Genomic DNA, 17,255 nt, shown 5'->3' with positions numbered 1-17,255 from the left:
GAATGAATTCTTTAAGCATGCATTTCCTTGAGCAAACATCAGTCTATGCTATGGTCTCCACTGTTGGCATTAACTGCATGATATCTCTTAGGCAATAGTGGGTCATGATCCCACTATGATCTAAATAACTTAGCACCAGCTGCAACCACTATATCCCCAAACAATAATTAACTTTACAAAGGTAATCCCACTTCAAAGTAGCAGACAAAATGCTTTCAGATTTGGATTGCATTTTTCACTGCAAAAAATAAAATCAATTTGTATATATATATATATATATATATTTAGCGTGTGTGTTCCTGTTTTCAAATTGGGCCCCCCTCCCACACCTTTGGCAGTCCTTTTTGTTTCCCAAGATTTTACCATCATCAAATTGGACAATTTTGGGATGGGGGTGGGGGTTTATCCTTTCAAGATATAACTTCTGATTTTGGTAGAACCAGCAAATAACCCACTCAGCCAGGCATCATTCTGTCGCCAAACCCTCAGTTGGAAGTCAATCACCAAGCACAGACTGGTCTTCCTTCTATGGGTTGTTCCCCTCTCTTCCTTGGTTAATGGACAGAACTGCCCTCTGGGCAGAATTAGTCCTTCAGCTGTCCAATCTCCAGTTGGTTCCCCTTCTAACTCTTCCTCGCCCATAATTCTCATCTGTCCAATCTGTATGCCATTATATTTCTGTGTAACCCCACCCATGGCTTGTCAGAAGTGTAGTTTTATAGCCAACTGAAAAGGTGGGAGGGAATTTGCTCTTCTTGAACCAATGCTAATTTCATTTTTTGTACTCTAATTTCTGCCTTAAATATGCGAGATGGATGAAACATAGTTTTTAGATTCTGCAAGTCTGGGAGAACATTTAGAGATGTGATGAACATTGTGTGGTGAAATGTGACAAGTTTATGCATTTTTACCATCTCTGACAATTTGAAATGTTCTGACAGCTTTTATTGTGATATCACAAACTGTAATAAAATCTGCCAGATCCTCTTATCTACAAACTGTCTAAATGTGGTTTCAATTGGATCTTGTGTTACAATGGACCGATTTTACTTTGTGATTACACATTTTAGTTAATTTGTTCTCGTTAAATGTATTTATTTCTTTGGTTTGCAATTGAAGTTGTTCCCCACTGCACAGCAGAGATGATACATTGCCTAAAAATTACCTTTCCATGTTACAACTATGCAAATCACAATTATCTTGGTGTGCATATTCTCCAGACGTTTCACCTTGACTAGTTATAGGATGTTTGTGTGTAATGTTAAAGTAAACATTAGAGATATAATAGTGGGCAGGTTGTGTTTTCTGTGTGCTGAGTATCTAAATATCAGTCACCTCTTACTTGATCTTTCATGGCTAATTAATCTTTTACAAGCCTATGACTTTGATGGATGATAAAATAGGTTACAGATTTTTTTGACGTTAAGCATTGGACCCATTTACATGTCATCTGGAGTAGGGTTTTCTGATACAATCTTGGGAGCCAGCCCAAAGTGGACTGAAAGAGCCCATTATGCGTGTCAATCCTCCGTACTAACTGTGCAAGTCCAGGAAAGGTAAACAAGCAAAGTATTTCAAGTTTTGTTCTCTGGAATTTCCAGGCATTCCCCTTTCAACTTGCTTTACAAGCAGACATGAAACCCAAAGACTGCTTCAGTTGTGCTCTTCACCCTAAATAAAGACAGGCCTTTTACATATTGCAGTGTTCTCTGCTTAAAGCTGCAATAGGCCTTGTATCTTTTTAACTATTTGGTTCTGCACCCAAAGTGTATAATGTCCAATGTTGGATATGTTGGGGCTCAGAAATTCACAAGACAAATATATGTTTCACCAATATTACTCTGTGTACTCCAAACACATATTACAGATGGACATTGAATAGGAGATACACATCCAAAACACTTTCTGTTGGTTGCACAATGACTGAAAAAAATAGGTATGTGTACCTTGTTATTGTGAAGTCTGGCTTTGAAAATAAAAGCAGCTTCAGTTATTTTACACATTTGGGCTCGGCGTGCAGTTTGACAGGTTTTGCTTTTAATCGTGACACCAAGCAAGAGGCTGAAATCAGCTATCATTTACAGTCTATAGGTATCATTCCTCTTGCTCATCCAAGAAGGCCTTTCTCATTTTATTTATTCTAGACCTCAGTTTTATTAGTTATAAAATCTTCCATAGAACCTATTTTTGTTTTCTGAGGCTAACAGTACCAAAGAAAATTATGCAGATTGTGTTGTCTGAACTCCATATCCAATGCCAATTTGTATGATTTGTATTTGAGAGGATGTTACTCTATTGTGTAGAATACTTAGTCATATTTGCTTTTATACATATGAATGTTTGTGTGTACTGTTAAAGTAAACATTTGAGAGATAATGGCAGGTGGGTTGTGGTTTCTTTCTGTGGACAAGTTGCATTTATTTATTTGGTGCTTTCTGAGTGGCTTTCTCACCACTGAAAGTTATGCAATCACCCTTAGTTTCTTGCTTTATTTTAAATATAGCCGAATATGCAGATTATAAACAGCCCGTTTCTTGTCCAGATTTCTGGGTGGGATTGTCATGGTGGAGGGTGAGGGGGAGGTTCAGTCAGGGACCTTGCTCAATAAAAGAACCTTATGTTAGAATTGCTGATTTATTCCATAGATGGAAATGATCAAATGTGTAAAAGTAGACAAAAGCATGTGCAGTTCAATTCCCCAAACTATCAAAATGCAATAAAAAGCAACATGTGTAAAGTATATAGTTGTACTTTCATGTTCATTAAATGAACATTACAAGTTACCTAAATGCTCATTTTACCCCACTACAAAAACACTGACTTTTAGTTGCATATCTTCATGTGCAATTAACTGTATAGACCAGAGGTCTTTTATTTTAATGAAAATTACAGGAAAAACAATTCATTTTGGCACAAAAATGCTTACAAATCTTTTTAACACTGATTTACAGAGCAGAGGACTTGTGTCCTTCTCAGTGGGTGAGCGGATGTGGATAGAAGACCAGATGTTAAAGGGGAAGAAGAAACATGAACCAGGGACAGGATGTTAGATCATGGCATAGGAATAGGATAGAGGAGGAAGTGCCACGTTTTGGGATCACTGGGTGAGTGATGAGGGCGTCGGGTTGTCATAGAGAGGTAGCGGATGTGAGAAAACAGACGGTGTGTCACCCACTAGTCCCAGAGGATCTGTCATCCAGGTGGCCAGGACACAACCATTGCTTTTGGATCCAGTTCCTCGGGGTGGACCAGTGCAGGAGGATCACCTGGGTGAGGGGTCTTGTGGGAGTGGGACACCGGATGGTGAGACGCCGTATCCCCTTCCCTATAACACCTCTACCCCATCCTACTAGGTAGGATATTTAGGAACTCGACCCCGCCCCCTTTTACAACACAAACACTTTCACACGGATGGCCCGCTATGAGAGAAAACAGACCAACACCCGAGCAGTGTACTGGACATGTCCCAATACAATGGTCCGATTAGGTAAGGCAATTACTGACAATCACACACACCTGACTTCCATTAAGCTTCCCCACCCGAATAAAAGGTGGAGCACAAGAGCACACTCTGAGCGAGGAAAAGTACACAAGGAAACAGAAGATTCGAGACAGCAGCTGGACGAGAGAACAAAGATGGCCAAACAGAAGGGGGTCACCGGAGGGAAGATCCCTTGACCTTTTTCAACAAGGAACCGTTACTTTCCAGAAACCTCGACAATAGAAAGCGTGAGACCAGGAAACAAGGCAGAAGAACCCAGCATTGTGTGTCGGAGATACCCGGGCCCTCCCGCGTCAATAATGAAGGTGGGGAGAAGCACCAGCCGCCATGGTACCATCCTTGGCTCCAAGAACAAAGCAGCATCAGTGAAATCAACACAGCTGTTGAGTTGGGGAGACCGATACAAGACCAGTCTGTGTTGAAGGCAAGGTTGCAAGCAGCAACATTGTATGGCGAGTCCTGGAACGAACATTGTTAAAACACATGTGATAAGCGATGCAAGTAAAGTTGAACTTCTGATGAGTGATTGAACTTTAAAAGCAAAATACAGAACCTTTGACAGAGTGGGTGCTCAATTAAGGGTCTCTGTAACAGATCCAACTGAGAAGTGTCAAAAGTGAAAGTGAAAAAAAGGTTATATCAAAAAGGGAACAAGTAATTGTGAATCGAAGTGGTCCTGTGACGGGCCAAGTATAATTTGTGCACTAAGTCTTCGATTTTGATGAAGTAGAGAAAGTTTGGAAAAGTAGATGCATTTGGTCTGAGCCCGGCGGAAGGAAACCCGGGGTGAAAAGAAGTTGTATATGTGAAATCCTAAGAAGAAAGGAACTTTAATGTTTGTCGTGTTGCATCAGGCCCTCTGAAATAAGAGACTTTGAATGGCAAAGAGACTTTGGCACAGAAGGCCTTGATGTTCAGGTTTTGAACTACATCCTCGTGATAGAGAAGTCAGAGAGTGTGCTAATCTCGATTTGTGCCACCTTGTTCCGTGCTGTAAATGTGGGGAAGGGAAGCCAACGGTTTGAATATCCTGACATTTCATTTCTTGAACACTTTTTCTTTTGCATAACTTTGTTTCACATACTATTTGTATTTAGAAGTAAGGATTGGCAATAGGTGTATTAGTATAGGCCCTTTTATTTTGACAGACTCGATTAGGACTGCGTTATTTGATACTTGTTGCTTGCTCCCATCTTTAGATTTAGGATTAGATAGGCATTTTTTCAAAACCAATTGAAGTTCAATAAACACCCTTGAACTGTGATCACTTGTGTTTATCTTACTGTCTTACTGTTTGATACCATGCCTTCCTTTCATGGCAGAGAGGAGAACAGGGAGATGTGGTGGCATAGAATGCTATGCAAGTGCTTCCTTAGAAAGGAGGAGAACTAGGAATTTAGATTTAAATACGGATAGAGTGGTAGTAATGCAGAGAGGAAAAGCATTCCAGAGTAACAGAGTGGAGAGAGGAGAAGAGCAGAAATGAGTGGCACGTGAGGTTGCAAGGCAGTGAGCTGAGGATGATCGTAGGTGGCAAGTAGGGAGTGAGATGGCCAATAGGTAGGGTAGGGCAAGTCAGTGTATAGTTTTGTAGATGATGATAATGAGTTTACACTTTGCCCTCTGTCTCACAGAAAACCAGCCAAACCAACGACGGGCTGGGGAAATGGAGCAGAAGCATAAATGGTTGAAGAGCATACAGACGACAGAGTTGAGGACCTTAAGATGTAAAAAAGCATAGTTGAAAAGGCCATAGAGTATACTGACTCAGTAGTCAGATTGAGAGAGTACCAAAGCGGAGACTTCAAAGTCTCTATCCTGTCCATCATATCATGCCCTAGACTGACCACCATATCATCACTTTCTCAATCCCCCTCCAAAGCCTGTCCACCTACCATTGCATGGGGATCACGCAGTCTTACAAAAGACAGGATATTGCCCTTTTGGAACACACTCCAACTAGAACATCTTCCTCACCCAGACATGCTGGCCAATTTTTACTCCAAGGTCATGACACACTCAGTCGAATCGATTGCTCTCCTCGCTCCTCGAAAGACAAAACCTTCTATGCACTGTAACTCCTGGTGCACCCCTGACCTCCTATCTCTCCGTACACTAAATCATGAAACCGAAGCCAAATGGAGAAATCCCAATCTATCAGTGACAAATCTTTTATTTCAGATGCAAACACCTTTAAGCTAGCCATCCTCCAAGCAAAATCTGCCACATACAACACTTTACTTGCCAGGGCAAACTCCACTACTCTAAAACACCTCTCCATTCTCAGGGAACTCGAGTCACCTGGCCCTCTCAAATAGGACTTCCCCAAAAATGAATCCTGGTGCACTAAGGTACTACACCCTCCTTTACAAAATCTCCACACTCCACATGAAAATCCATCTGAAGCAAGCCTCCACAAACAATCCCACCTAGCACCTAACGCCTACTATCGTTCAGGACTCCCCTCCTTTCAGCTTCACCAGAGTTTCTAAAGGCGAGGTCAGCTCCCTACTAAAAAGCCTAAAACCCTCCAGATGCAAAGGGGACGTTTGCCATACCACAATTAGAAAAGACTGCGCGGATGCCTTAATCCCCTTCATCACAACATTCATTAACTGTTCATTTTCATATTGTCAAGTACCCCGCAGCCTCCAAGAAGCCTGGATTCTCCCCCTACTATAAAAGCCCACTCTGGACCCTACCTTCCCCCCACAACTAACCTATCAGCACAATCCCTTTCCTGCTAAAGACCTTGGAAAGGGCAGCATACCTTAAAATCCCAAATCATCTTGAGTCAAACCACATCTTGGGACTCTGGCAATCTGGGTTCCGCCCAGGTCACGCCACTGAAACAGCTTTACTGGACCTGAAGATCCAACTGTACGAAATTAGGGACGCTGGGAATCCATGTCTCCTGCTTCTGCTAGGCCTCTCTGCTGCATTCGATCTTGTAGACCACACGGTTTTAGTCCAACGTTTCACCTCTGCCAACTTTTCGCCAGAGGCCTCCAAAATGGGTTGACTCCTTTTTTAAAGACAGATCTATGAGAGTTTTTGCAGAAAATGCCAGCGCCCCTAGCACCAATTTCGTGCAGCATTCCACCAAGATTGTGTCTCTCCCTCTCTCTCTGAAATATATTCACAAAACCTCTTTGACCTCCATGATTCAATCGTCATTTCCTAAACCAACTATGCTGCTGATACTGATTCTCCTCCCCTTATGAGGCAATACCTTACCGTCCAGGCCTGGATGGCCGCCAATTAATTCTGTCTGAAAAATGGAAAAACATAACTCTTTTTCGTTGGCCTCCCCTCAGTCCTAAAAAACCTGAATAACCAATACTCCTCTTTCTCAATAGATGGGATTACCATCCAAGTATCTCAGTCAGTAAAAACACTAGGAGTCCACTTATATGCCACGCTATCTCTCACACGACAAGTCAATGCCATCTCCTCCTACGTAGCCTGCACAATCAAACTCCTCAATGCCTGCAGACCTTTTTTGTCAGATGACAGTCACCTCACCATCGCCTGCGCCATCATAGGCTTGAGGCTAGACTACTGCAACGTCTTATTCACTAGTACAACGAAGTACAACATTTACAAACTGCAAATAATCCAAAACAGTGCTCTCCAATCAGCTTTCAAAATTCCTTGGCATTCCTAACATTTGAACATCACTATGGCTAGAAGAAAGTCTCTCTGGCTCCCCATTCAGGAACTGATTATCTTCAAGGCAGCGCCAATCACTCACAAATGCCTTTCCAACGCAGTCCCACCTTAACTTGCCCTGAAATCTACCAGGGTACAATCTTCAAGAACGGCAAGTTCTGCTTACACAAACATTCTCGTCCAGCCAAAATTAGGACTCACCAGAGTGGGAGGGTCTAGTTTTCCAGTCACTGCAGTCATACTTTGGTACTCGCTTCCCCCAGCACTAAGAGCAGACTAATCACATTGGTCCTTCGGGTAACGACTGAAAACTTGGCTCATCAATTAATTCTCTCATGATTGTCTACCGTCTGTAACCTTGAATTCAACTAGCATCTTGATGCCCGTAGATTTAGCGACCGAAATAAAAGTAAAAATTAAATAAAGAGATACAAATGAATAGGTGCTTAACAGTGTTGAAGGGGTGATGTTATCATATTTTCTGATGTGAAGGAGATTGTTTAGCCTCAGTGGTAGAGTTGGAGATGAAGAGGGAGAAGTTTTGAGATGGGTTGAAGACAACACTAAGGTTGTGAGCAGAGTTGGAAAGGTAGTCTGGAGAGAAGAATAGATTCGGTGGAGAGGAAGAGATGGCCTGTTTAGATGGGAAGTAGAGAGCCTCGGTGTTGGTGATGTTGAGCATGAGCAAGTGATATGCCGTTCAGTATTTGATGGCGGAGAGGCAATTAGACATTTGAGACCATAGCTCATCAGATGAGGAGACAAAAGATAAAATGATCCCATTGTCATCGGCGAAGACTTGATGGGAGAAGCCATAGGAGGAAATCAAGGTGCCAAGAGCAGCAGTATAAAGAGGGAAGAGCGGTGGACTAAGGACTGATTCTTGGGTGACACCGACAGTAAGGGGCGTGAGTGGGGGAGCTAAGGCTGCTGTCAGGATGGTTGACTGTATCAAAGGCAGCAGAGAGGTTGAGAGGAATAGATGAACGGTTAGCATGACTGTCAGAAGAGGTGTAGTTGATGGATTATCACTTGGATTAATTATACATCCCCAATTTATAGTCCTCCTCTTTGCTTCAGGCAGTAACTTTAAGGGTCATTATACTGTGATAACGATCCACTCCCTCAGGCATAATTGTGTCAATACCGAATACTGTGGGCCATCCGGTGCACAAGGCAGGCTTTGGTCTTCCCCGCCTGTGGTGCATGTCTATTTTCTGACTAGGCATCGCCTATATCGGGGAGAGACCCTTTAGTTCTAGATAGTGTACGTTTTCATAGTGTCTCTTGCAGCATGGCCTCCTGCATGTGTAGTACCAGCAGTGTGCCCTGCAGGGCGGTTATTCTGCTGGACTCTGGCACCTTAACCCTACAGTTATCAGGGAGTTCAACATAAAACGCTATTCACGTGAGCCTCTAATAGATGGATGGCATGCATGCACGCTCTCTGAAACACCTTTGTCTTTATTTTATTCTGGGATAACTCGATTCTTCCTTAGAGACCCAACTTGTGCCCTCTAAAGGAAAGAAGTAGCAGGCTCGTTTCATAAAAATGCTCTTCTATAAATAATATAGGATCGTGAACTCTCGTCTTAAATAAAGGTAAAAAGCCAAAGGGCATGCTGAAATGCGTTAACACCAGAGGTACACAGCACTGAAGATGGACGACCCAGCGGGGGTAAATCAAGTGGAAGGCACCTATTAAGGGCAATTTGCTTCACGGATGTCTTGAACATGAATCATGGCTGCAATCTTCGCTGCCTCGTCTTTTTACGATGGCTGCCTGCACTCGCTGGCATTTGATCTCCTCCTATTCACATTCGGGCTTAGAACCCAGGGTTTGCGTTTCATTACCAGCAACAGTCGGCTGTAATCCGTGGTTCTAAAAGTGCAGGGTACAGGCCACTCACTTTCAGATCATAGGATGTCCAACACCAACAGGTTTACACTTTAACATGTATTCTATTTCTTGTATTGTCCATACAGTTATAGTAAGCTGCTTAGATAGCACAACGGGTTAAAGCACCTGCTGCATACATCCGTGTACTATCTTCATGCCACAAGTGAGACTACTAGCTGACCACCTACGCCTTTCATCCTTTGGCTAGCAGCACTTGGGGAGCATGTTCAATTGCAGCATGCCACACAATATCTATATATATTAATGCCTTTTAACTCACACTTCTGGTGTGATAAAACTGTTATTTATGAACACATGTAATGGTGTTGAATCGACCTCAGAAGAATTTTGATTCGGCCTGCCGGGGAATCGAACTCGTGCAGGTTTGCCCTGTGCCACATGAGAGTACTCAACTGTGAGCTTGACCACCTGTCCTAGACCATAAAAACAAGATTTTCTTGGGGTTGATTCTCGAGACATGACAATATTGTTAAGTTACGAATCCAGCTTAGGTCACTCACCCCATTGCCTCAATGCCGATTTACCCACGCACACAGCACACCACACTCACCAGGAGTGAATGATTCCTACCCAATGCATAATGACAACTGCGCTTTTTTTGCCTTGAGGATATTGTTGTATGCAGTGTTAGGGTGTAGAAGGAAGCGACTGACACGGAGCTGGCATTTTTTGGGTAAAGACTTTTAGTTTCAACTAAGGGAGGAGAAAAGCTACCTATTCCTAACACTAGGAGGGGTTTGCCTGCCTCAACAAGAACTAAGGAAAAGACAGAATGTAAGATTGTCATAACTAAAAAGTCCACCATCCCATGCCGAAATCCTTTTTTCTATCCCATACACTTATACCCAAACTATACTGGCTTTGTCTGTTTTGGCTCCAGACAAATTACTCCCTCCTTCTGAACTGGTATGGTTCACAAACAAAGGGGGAATGTCTCCCTCCCCTGACCTTTTTCAGGCTTCTGTTGGCAATCTATGTGGCTGGGGGATTATCTACCATCCCCAGACCTTGCTTAGGCATTGCACGGCAGCCTATTGTGATTGGGGGTATGTCTCCCTCCCCTGATTTTTTTCAGGCTTGGCAATCTATGTGGCTGGGGGATTATCTACATCCCCAGACCTTGCTTAGGCATTGCACGGCAGCCTATTGTGATTGGGGGTATGTCTCCCTCCCCTGACCTTTTTCAGGCTTGGCAATCTATGTGGCTGGGGGATTATCTACATCCCCAGACCTTGCTTAGGCATTGCACGGCAGCCTATTGTGATTGGGGGAATGTCTCCCTCCCCTGACCTTCCTCATGCTTAATTTGATAGTTCAACAGACAGCCCTGGTGTACTCTTCTGCCAGGGACTGACTGCTTTTCGGAAATACACCTGACCTCTCCGTATTGGTTTCTTATATGCGGGTCCCAAGCCCCTTCACAATGGCTTATCATGTGCAGGTCCTAGACCCCTTCAATATGGCTTCTCCTGAGACCCAGACAGCCCGTACCTTCTCTTGGGGCTCCTGTTCGTTCGCCTCCTTCGTGGCTCTCAGTGCGTCTTCCACCGACTTTCCTTTGCGCCTTCCTGTTTTTTTACTGGATTGTGCATCTCTGCCACACCTCTGTGGAGCTGCACTGCGCATACCTGCTTAACCGCATTGTGCTGCACTCTCCTGAGCCTGGGCCATTTGCCTTTGCCGGTTCCGTCAGTTCTGTCTTCAGTGGAGCAGGTAGGGAATCCAGAACTCTCCCTATTAATTCCTGGGTAGCAGCTGCAAGCTCAGCTCTTCCTGGTGTGGGAAAGGACTTCTGCTTGCAGTGCCTCCAGGGAGGGACTGCCAGCAATGTTAGTTCCCATTCTATCCTTAAGCTGCTTGAGGTATGACCACTAGAATGTTCAATCTGATTCTCTGAGAGGCTGCTCAGGGCGCTGCGCCTCTTCCCCGTCCCAGTAGATTGACATGGGTGTTCGGTATAGTCAGTCCTGTTTTCCCTCGTCTCAGTACTACAGGTTCTAAAGACTTGCCTCAAGTACATAGGAAGGCTGATGGGGGTAGAGGAAGGATAAGTGGTGGGAATACCACGTTGACCCATGAAGTCCTCCCTGTATCCCAGAGGGAAAATTCCTCCCCATGATATCCTCCTGCTGAGTACCACCCCCGGGGGGGGGGATTATCTGGTTGCGGTTTTACCTCCCTGGACTCATGAGAGGATCTCATCCTCTGGGAGAAGGGACGACGACATAAGATTCGTCACAGTAGACAAACTAGAGGATGAACTATGGTCATAATGGGTTTTGTTTTCGATATGTGTACTATATATTGATATATATGTTAACAATGTAAACCTTTCTACAATTAGAGATGTACATTGAGCACATGCAAATCATGCATGCATGCATGGGGCAATACATATGCTAAGGTGGCAGGAGGAATGGTTTTACATAGTGGGGCTTCGCGGTGAACCTTTGGCATTCATAACCTTGCCTGGCTGACTTCGAATTGCCCCCAATTGATTTCAACCTACAGGCAACCTCACTTTAAGAACTACAGGGCAGGGATGATATTTGCTACGATAATGTTTTCACCTGCCCCAATCTACTCCTGAGAAATCGGCCTGACTGCCCGTCCGCATAGAGTAGGTGAGCAATTAAAATGATTGAAAGCTATGGAAGGGGAACAACGGACACCCTCGACCATAGAGCCTGGAGAGAAAATCTGACAAAAGTAATTCAAAAGGTTGCCGCTGATATATATTTACAAACCAGTCCCGATCATAATTGGAATTATACATAGTAAGGATGTCGCCTGTTACTGTGTTTTTATTTTGCACCAGATCAAATTTTAAAGACCTAAGACCTTCTAAATACAAAAGCAGAAGGCCACAACATTAATTGAAAGGATGCTGACTCCATATGGCGATGGAGTACTGCTACCGTACCCATCCACATGATGGAAAGTGTAGACCGGGGTCATGGAGAAGTACTACTTTAACCTTCCTCATGATGGAAAGAGTAACCCGGTTCATGGAGTAGTGCTACCGTACCCTTCCAGATGATGGAAAGTGGAGACCCGGGTCATGGAGTAGTGCTACCGTACCCTTCCACATGATGGAAAGAGTAGATCGGTACTATTTTAACCTTTCACATGAGGGAAAGAGTAGACTGGGGCCGTGGAGTAGTACTACTGTACCATTCCACATGATGGAAAGAGCGGACTGGGGTCATGAGTACTATTACTGTACCCTGTAACATGATGGAAAGGGGAGACTGGGATAATGGAGTAGTGCTTCTACTGTGCCCTTCCACATGATGGAAAGAACTGAATGGGGTGATGGAGTAGTGGTACCGTACCCTTCCACATGATGTAAAGAGCAGACTGGGGTCATGGAGTAGTACTACTGACTTCGCCATCTGATATCACACCCAAAGTGCTTTGTGCTACAGGAAGTGGAGTGGACAGAGAGGAGAGATGGAGGTAGAAAGAAACAAGATAGTGGAACCTTCCTCCAGAAGTCAAGATCTCGCTCTGCCTACACTAACCTCTCCCGTCTCCATTCTCATTAGACTGAAAGGGCTGTTGGATATGCAGCACCCTAGTGTGAGGATACTACTGTGTGAATGGGTATGTTCCTTTGATTCCTGCTCCCAAGGAAGCTTCCTATGGAGTAGCTGTCTCTCTGGTACCAGGTTACGAGCGCTCACAAAGTAATCAAAGAGGGAGAATACACATAGCCCCTTACACCTGAGCTAGGTTCACAGGGATGACACAGGGGTAATGGGACTCCTGTGGCTTTAATAGTTATGAGGATACCATCCACCATACCCTAACTCACGAATGGCTTATATTTACACATTATTCTACCACCAGGAGAGGAGGTTTAGAACTATGCGTTTTGGTGCAGGTTTGCCTGCCTTAAATGCAGGCTCTGCGTTGCAGAGATGCAACTGCCACTGCAGCGGTGAAATGGGCACTTGTGTGCCCTGAACCTACTCTTCCACTCATGGAGCAGGTGCTTCAGATCCAGATACTGATGCAGCAGGACACACGTGTACACTATGCTTGTGGTATGTCGCCTATGACAAGGGAAACCTTTCAGAGATGCAATTCCCCACATCAATTTGTTCATTAAAATTAAAAATGGTTCTGCACCCTTGCCAGATGGCATTTCTTCACAGTGGGAATGGCCATAGTAATTGGCATGGTCATGGGCAGTCAATGGGTGGGTTAGTAGCCAAACAATACCTACAAAATGTGTGTCCAGTGAACCTTCTTATGTCCAATCTCCCACCTAGCTGTACTAATGCAGTAGTTTCGGCTTAAAGACGGGTGCTTTTGTGCCACCCAATGGGCAAAACATAAAAGCTGATTGTATGGTTTGTACAGCTAATAAAAAAGAGAACTATAACACATTTAATATTCGAATTCAGTGTAGACTTTTAAAATATATTTAAACCCATGCTGTGTTCTCGCAGGGCACTTTTATGGGTTTGGTTTTCCTGGCAAGTCCTATTTGAGTGTGCACAACGTCCGTAGTTCCTGCTCGCCGGTCTCGGCGCGTAATCTCCCAGAAATGTAAACGCAGCGTCATTTTGGTACCAGCCTTGAACGAGTTCGAAAAAGGAACTCGCTCTCACGGCAGGAAGCCGTGCCGTTCAGACAGCAGAAAAATGCAAGGCTCGCTACCGGGGTTCAGGTAGGTTCTACGGGGTTAAATGTGAGGTCTTTCTGGCAAGACAAAAGTTGGAGCTGATGCAGGTGTTGCCGGCATGTATGCGCATAGCTTGTAGGGTATGGTGAGGACGGAGGTGGAGTTGGACATTATTTTTTAAGCACTGCATCTGTTTACATTCGTAGCGGCTTTGTGCCTTTGAGCGGTCCGTTGTGACAATTTTACCGGCGTTGTTTTCATCGGCTAGCGCCTAGATGCATGCGAATGTCGACGACTTGTGTATATTTCTTCCCAGTAGAACGCACAAACGGCTCTATTAAGTGTTCTGTTGTAAGGTTGCGTGCGATGTTATTTCTTTCTTTCTTTCAAATTATCGAATGCGTGGGCGGACCCACGCAGGCGCTTCTTTTTCCGAAGCGGAAGTGTGGCCGTCTGACACATTTGTTTTGGAGCTGTCACGAGAGGTGCGTGCCTCCTGGCCGAACCTTTAGCGTAGCATCACCTGGCATGCGATGTTCTATTACCTGCACTTTCTGGTAGTAATTCTACAGATTGATAATGAAAGGGCACTGCATCTTTTTTTTCCTCATCTCTCTGCCTGCGACACACATCCATATACAAAATCAATACTGTTGAAATTGCTTGCATTGGTCAGGGTTGTGATATGAACGCCATATTTCCTTTTTTAAATGTCTAGAAATCCAGCTGCCCTATTGTAAATGGAACAATCGTTCAGTATCTCGTTTGGTGAATGGCTGGATGCTCGATTAAGAGGGCTGTCATCAAATGGTGCGTGTGGGCTGGTTGCAGATTGTTGTATTCGTGCAGGAGCTGGCCACCCCTGCCTGACATTTTAGGGTCTATGTATGTTTGCCTCCTGAGGCTGTCAAAGGTGGTGCAGCATCAAAAGGGCTGCTTTGTCTCAATGATGCCCTGAATATATATGTTTGACTATTTCCTCACAATAATAGAAGTGTTTTTACAAAGCTGACAAGAGACATACAAATGCATCAGAATGGCTGTAGCAGCCTTGCTAGTAAACTCATGCCAAATAAACTGCCCTGCCGTACTGGCAATGCAGAAGCTGGCACAAATAGGCAGTGACCAAACTTGTCCAGTTACTTGTGTGCGTGCGCACACCACCCCTACACCCCCTATTTCTCGGTCACCGTACCTAACTGTCTTTTTTATAATGTATACACCTTTAAGAACAGAGCTGCCATGTATGTCATGGCATAAAGAGAATAAATAGTCTGTCGCGCAACTTGGATGTGAAGAGCATGAGCGAACATCCGTGTTACAACACCTCTGTGCCTCATTAAGACGTGGTTACTTCATTGTCCCCGCCCCACCCCCAGCATTGGTGAAGAAGTTGGCCCCCCTTGCTTTGCAATATCCTTCATCAGCGACCTCTGGCTCGTTGATGTCTCTGCCTTTGTCGAACCAGAAGCGTTCCACAGCTGCCTTGGGTCTCCACCCACCACACCGAATTCGTGGCTTCCTTGGAGGAGCAACATCCTCGTCTGCACATATGTGCGGGCTGCCGGCACTCGCTCTCTGATTCTCTACTCCTTGGCTAGATTTAAGTTCCTCCCTAGAATGGAGAAGAAGATTTCATTGGTCATCGATTTCACCAAGAGGCGATAGATAACCAGTACAGGACAGAAACCAAGCCATCCACTTTAAATGGTCCCTGTATGTGATTACTCCTTTCGATTCCCATATAACCAACAAACATTTCAGTCTTGGAATTGAAGGGAGGTGGGATTGAATCCTGACTTGGGCATTCCTAGTCCCCAGAAGGGATGGCCACACTCAGTAGGATCCCGCCCGCCCTGACCCCTAGGGCGGGTATCGCGTAGCAGGCTCACCTCCCTAATCCCAAAGGGGATTTCTCCCTTTTAGGGGGTATGGGGATGGGATGAATGTCCTGGATTCATCATAGACCGTAAACTGGGGATAAGGGGACAAAGATATACATCTTCAAGATAATGTTGCATTCAGGTCCTAGGGCGTATGGTTACAGTTTGCGTAATCCTGTGGTACATTAGCAGCAGAGATGGTTTGGGAGATCAGTTGAGCAAGGAAGGAGGGAGTGTTGAGGTCTCCCTCGCTCTGTTGTAGGTGGAGTTTGAGCCTGTTTTTTAATAGTCCCACCAATACAATGGCTTTGGCTGAGGGTAGCCCCTTCCCGTGGGGTGGGGCAAGGCATTTGGAAGCACATGGGCATGGGGTCATATAGGTTGTTGATAGAAGGGCAGTGCAGAGTCCCAGTGGGAGCGTAAAATGAGATGCAATCGGCATGGTGGTGGAGGTTCAAGACAATCTTTGGGTTTGTCGATGAGGAGCATAAACAAAAAATGTGATTTTACATAGAGTGCCAATCCAGCTTGGTGATAGTAGATTGAGATATGGGCAGATTTGGGTATAAAGGGGTGCATTAGGTAAAGCTGAGAACTTTGAGGCGAGCAAAGGAGTATTTATTTATGTATTTATTTATATACAGGAGGAACAATGCTCTTTTGATCACAAAAGAACATACAATAGATAAGAAAACAGAATTGATGGGAGGCAGTGAGCTTCTTACAATGGGGTGAGTTTGAGGGTCATGCTGACTAGGTACGGACAGATATTTCTTACGTTGAGGTTGAGTCTGTCTGCAATGGCCATGATGACCTGCACTGGAAGCGTTTTAGGTCGCTATCGAGAGATCCCCCAAGGTTGCAATACATTGGTGAGTGGGTGAGAAGGACCAGAGAAAATGAGGTGGGAGAGTGGCATTATCTCTTCTATCATAATACACGGATCATTTTCTATTTTCACTCCGTCACCCTCTCCCTTGTTTGAACCTTTAACCAACTGTTTGAGTCGCAACCACTAATGGATCTCTCTGCGCTGACTCATGCTCAATTCATCCAAGACAGAAGTTGTCTTTCTCTCAGCCTCCAATGAATGTGCTTCAATCCAAGAGAGAACAGACTTATCAGGAGGTAGAAATGGTGAACAGTGTAGATGTCTGTGATAATGTCAAATAGGATAAGGGTGGAGGAGAGGGGGCTGACAGCATTTAGGATTTGAGGGTGTTGCAGAGTGAGGGTAACTTAAGGTATTTGACTCTGTTGTTAACCCCTTAAGTGCTAAGGACAAGTATGCTTGTCCATTTTGTATAGACTGGATTAAAGCTCAGCAGTTAAGGGGTTAAAAACAACCCTCTCTGGAATTTTGGAGTGGTGAGGAAGGAGCAATACATGGGGTGTGAAAGGAAGGCCTGTTGGTATTGCCAGTGTTTTCTTTTTCGTATAGTTATGACTGTAACTGTTTTGTAGCTGAGTGTGAAGGAGCCAGTTGGGAGGTTGAGGGTTAATAGGGCATAATCATTAGAGGAGGTGTTGGCTGCAATTTCCTTGATAATGCAGGCTACAAAAGGATCGGACGGAGTGCAGGATGAAGCCAGTGAACGATGGGTAAGTGTGTGGCAGATGTGGTGGTAGAAAAATAAAATAGTG

The 17,255-nt window shown here is 44.5% G+C and overlaps 1 protein-coding gene across 5 annotated transcripts in view; it reads left to right on the top strand.

The window, feature by feature from the left end:
• The window catches only part of FGD3 (FYVE, RhoGEF and PH domain containing 3), a 924,278-nt gene that overhangs the window by 393,386 nt on the left and 513,637 nt on the right, over window positions 1-17,255 (top strand). Inside the window, exon 1 of one of the 5 annotated variants that reach the window (XM_069643611.1) lies at window positions 13,659-13,773. The exons of 3 other annotated variants lie outside the window; for them this stretch is intronic. The gene's annotated coding sequence lies outside the window, so the exon portion shown is untranslated. Of the gene's footprint in view, window positions 1-13,658; window positions 13,774-17,255 lie in introns of those variants that run through there. One more of the 5 variants, XM_069643613.1, reaches the window with a different exon arrangement.

This window comes from Ambystoma mexicanum, chromosome 2p (assembly GCF_040938575.1).
Source record: "Ambystoma mexicanum isolate Mex_15411 chromosome 2p, UKY_AmexF1_1, whole genome shotgun sequence".
In the NCBI taxonomy this organism is placed as follows: Eukaryota; Metazoa; Chordata; class Amphibia; order Caudata; family Ambystomatidae; genus Ambystoma; species Ambystoma mexicanum.
The sequence above is the reverse complement of the archived record's forward strand: the minus strand, read 5'-3'. Positions and strand labels throughout refer to the sequence as shown.